Consider the following 4868-nt stretch of genomic DNA (forward strand, 5'->3'; position numbering starts at 1 on the left):
AAGTTTCCATAAGGATATTTATTTATTTATTAAATTATTTTTCTATGGTTTTATTTGAGCGATCACATCTGGAGGTTTTCAAACCTTACTTCTGGTTCTGTTCTCAGGAATCAGTTCTGGTGGGACTGGGGGGGAATGTATAGGGTTCCAAGAAAAAAAATTCAGTTTTTTTCTGTACTATCTGGCTTTCTATCCCTCCAGCCACAATACCCTTAATTATTTGACACATTAAGAAAAACAGTTTTAGGGGCTGGAGCAATAGCACAGCAAGTAGGGGTTTGCCTTGCAAGCGGCCAACCCAGGTTCAATTCCCAGCATCCCACATGGTCCCCTGAGCACCAGCAGGAGTAATTCCTGAGTGCAGAGCCAGGAGTAACCCCTGCGCATTGCCAGGTGTGACTCAAAAAGCAAAAAAAAAAAAAAAACAGTTTTAAAGATCTCAGGTCTTTATTATTCTTAATTATTATTCTTATTCTTAATTCAAGAAGCAACTGTGGTATATGTGTCATGTATATAAACTCTACTTTCATTACTAATAATGAATAGGTTACTATTATCAATCAACTTTTGTTAAACCTTCTCAGAAACAAGTTGATTTATCACTAGATTCTAAAACGGAAAACAAAGTTTTAAAAAGTAAACTTCAGGAGATGTAGAGAAAGAAAACATAAAAATGAAAACAATTAAACTTTAAATATAGTGTCTGTATAGAAGCAGAAATAGATTATTCATGAAAGTCATCTGCCAGAGGCAACAGAGAGGTTGACTCAACTGCTTAGGAAAGAGCAGTTAAAGGGGTACAGAAATCGGAGACGATGCTAAATTAAAAACTATATTTTAATAATAATAGATTTGAGCTGGGAGGAGCCTACATGGTGGCGGCACAGACACAGATGGAGGAGCCTACATGGCGGAAGTGTCAGGATGGGTGGGCAGTGGTGGCTCTAGAACTCTGAACTGTGGGGTGCAACAGCACAGAAACTCTCCATAATTTTATGGGCCTGCATGTAATTGTCAATTCTCTTCAAAGGCACCTTTCAGGGGCAGCCTGGTGCCTGGAACTGCTGTGATGCCCCAGGTTCCCATCATGACCTTGGGCAGCTGAACTGCTCAGAAACTCAACGGACCACCGTGGATGCAAGTCAAGGCTTAAAAATCACTTCCACCCCCAGCTGCAGTGCTGCTGCGAAACCCCAAGAACACACCATAAGTGGCAGCTTGGGTGGCTGAGCAGCTTCAGAAACCCACAGCCCCCAGGCGCCCTCTCTGTGCCCAGAAGCTACACCAAAACTAGCCCCCTCATCCCCCAAGGCTCTACCATTTGTGGGGCAGTCCCACTGCCATTTCTTCCTCCTATCTGCCAGCACCGTCTGCAGCACGTTATGGAGGAAAACCTCCCTGAGCTCCAACTGTCTGGAGACCCAGGATGGGGGCCTGATTCTGCTGGACTAGTGGCTGCAGCTCACCCAGAGTGCCCAGACAGCAAGTGGTAGCAGCCCTGGTCCTGGTCCTGATCTTGGTCCCTGCTGGGGGTGTTGCTGCCATCGCCACTGGGGCAAAGGGGTACAGCACTACCAGCAAATCAACCTGGACCTGTGGGGCAAGTGCATCAGCAGCCTGATGGTGCCTTCAAACTTACACCCCAAAATCACTGCTGTCTCTCTGGTCAGACTCCAATAACTCAGAACCAAGTTCCCCAAGAAATTAAACCACCAAAAGTTAGGTACATAGGAGCCACACCCAAAAACCACCAGCTATACAAATAAGTACTGATATTTTCCTTATTCAAGTGCTCGGCTCTAATTGAAGGTAAGTTTTGGCCAATATGTCCAACCTTTTTTAAAATCTAATCTATTAATATGGGTGAAAATGAAAATGCTATATATTAAAAGTTGAACATATTCATCATCACCTCAAGTTTTATAACAGTAAAAGATCACATAAAGCTCTAAGTGAGACCATTTTAACAGGGCAATTTTATCATTACTCAGTCAGATGAGATTTACTTCATACTTAAAGGTGTCTAATACTATTTTTTAAAAAAGTCAGAAGAATCCCCAAGTCAAGTACGCTAGAGAAATCAGACAATCTCTAATTTTACTTCTTAGGTATATAAAAACTTTCTAAATTTGTATTGATGGGATTATTGTTTTGTGTTTACACTGAAACAATAAGAGAAAAGATAAAGACCTTTTTTTTCCCCTTTTTGGGTCACACCCAGCGATGCACAGGGGTTACTCCTGACTCATGCACTCAGGAATTATTCCTGGCGGTGCTTGGGGGACCATATTGGATGCTGGGAACAAACCCAGATCAGCCACGTGCAAGGCAAATGGCCTACCCACTATGCTATCACTCCAGCCCCAAGATAAAGACTTCTTAAGAAATGGCAGAATCCTGGTGACACACACAACTTTCCACTAAAGTGCAAATATAAATCAACTACATAGCACAGGAAAAACTCATCACTGTGCAGTCTGGTTTGTCTAAAAGATAAATATAGGTGTTCATGCAACTGAAGGTGGTTGTTTGCAGCACGGAATTAGAGGCGATGGATCAGTGAGGGTTCTCTGTAAATTGGCATGTGCCAGCTGCCACTGCTTTTTGCCAAATTCGACCCTGTTCAAAGAGTTTTGAGGCTTGAAAATGGTGCTTCATAAAATCAATAACTCTCAAGTCGCAGGGGGAAGAGGACATTGTTGAAAAAAACTTATGTCTGGTGAAAACAACAAATTGAATCCTAGGAATTTAACTTAGCAGCAGTTCAATTGAATTCATTTTCCTCCTCCTCCAGGGAATAGCTCAGAAATCAGATCATTGTCCAAAAGTATAAAACTGTAAAATAAACTTTGGTCATAAAGAGGGATTTGAAAGGACTAAGAAAAGTAGGGTACTATGGTCCTCTCCCTGTGAATTTTACCCTTCCACATAACTGCACTTAAAACACTGAATTGCAATTTTCTGTTCTTTTATGCCTTTTCTTCATTGATTCTTGATCAGCTGGGCTATAGTTAAATGCTAGGATGTTAGTATGTACTGATGCTTAGACCTAATGGTACCAGCGAACATTTGGGCTACTGCAGTAATGCATGAGGGACTTCAAGGACAAACCAAGAAATATTTGGTTGTCCGTATAACGCTGAAGATAAAGCTGGAGTCAGGTACATGTCATGCCCTCACTATTGTACTGTCCTCCCATCTCCTTGCTTCTTCTTCTTTTTTTTTTTTCATTTTGTATCACACCTGAAGATGCTCAGGGGTTACTCCTGGCTCTGCACTCAGGAATTACTTCTGGCGGGTGCTCAGGGGACCACATGGTACGCTGGGAATATTGAACCTGGGTTGGCCACGTGCAAGGCAAACACCCTACTCACTGTGCTATCACTCCACCCCCTCCCCTGCTTATTTTTGTGTAGAACGTTTTTAATAGTTCTATAGGGAAAGGTCTGGTGGTGGTAAACACTATTAGGTATTGTTAGTCTAAAAAAGCCTTTATTTCTCTGATATATTTGTTAAAAGTTTAAGACAGTGTTGTCTGGGAATTTTTAGTACAGCGGATATGTCATTATAATTTCTTTTGTAATATTCCTGATAATGTCAGATGAAAATTATAGAAATCCCTTTGTACATGACTTTTCTCTATTATCAATATTTTTATATCATTGACTTTGGTGTAGATATTGAAGTAAATAATTTTGGTGTTTGCTAAGTTTCTCGAGCAATCTATAAGTTCTTTTCTTAGCTTTGGTAAAAAATTATTTCTTTCAGTATGATTCCTTTTCCTTTCTCTTACCATTTTGTCTTTAAATACCCATTATCTTTGTATCTATTCTTTTAGTGGTATCTGATATTACTCAGATTTCTCTCAATTTTCCATATCTTTATTTTTTCCTTCTGTTTCATTTGAGTTATTACTGATGTCATATTATTATTTTCCAATATTTCCTCAGCTATATAGCGACTTCTCATCCTTCTCATTTGGACTACAGCTGAATCTTACAAAGACAATGTTTATGAGAAACAGCCTTGTTCCTGATGCCCCATTCGCTCTCAATGGAACGACAATCTCCAAATGCAACAGTTATGTGTACCTAGGTCGAGAAGTCAACATGATAAATGACCTGGCACCTGAGTTGAGCAGGAGGAAGAGAGCAGCTTGGAACGCCTTCAAGAGGGTCAAAAAAATAGCCAAGAGGACGAAGAACCTCTGGCTCCGGGTACATCTCTTTGATTCCACTGTTCTTCCTGCATTAACATATGCCTCAGAGACCTGGGCCCTAAGCAAACAGGATGAGAATGCTATTTGGGTATCCCAAAGAGGAATCGAAAGAGCTATGCTTGTTGTATCATGTTTCACTCAAATGAGAGAAAGAATCTGGAGTTCTGACCTGCATCAAGGTCAAGAATCAGGGATGTTGTCTCATTTGCCAAGGCAGCGAAAATCAGATGGGCTGGATGCATAATGAGATTTGGAGACAACTGCTGGACTAGAGCCGTTACCAACTGAATTCCACGGGACATCAAAAGACCACGTGGCCGCCCACCTACAAGATAGTCAGACTTCTTCGTCAAGACCCTGAACAATCGGTTTGAGGCTCTTTATGTTCCTAGAACGAACAGACGCCATTGGGCTACACTAGCACATGACAGGGACGAATGGAGACATTACTTGCGCACGCTCAAGCAAATCAATGAGTAATGGGAAGTCAAGTGATCAAGTGATTTTGTTTCATTTTTGTTGACCCCTTAGTTAATAAAAATCATTGTGTACTATGGATGCTATATTATTGTTTCCATTGGCAACTATCGCCCAATCTGCCTATTGTCTGTCATCTACAAATTATTCACTCGAGTCATCCTGAATAGGA

Source organism: Sorex fumeus, unplaced genomic scaffold (assembly GCF_029834395.1).
Source record: "Sorex fumeus unplaced genomic scaffold, SorFum_2.1 ptg000054l, whole genome shotgun sequence".
Lineage (NCBI taxonomy): Eukaryota > Metazoa > Chordata > Mammalia > Eulipotyphla > Soricidae > Sorex > Sorex fumeus.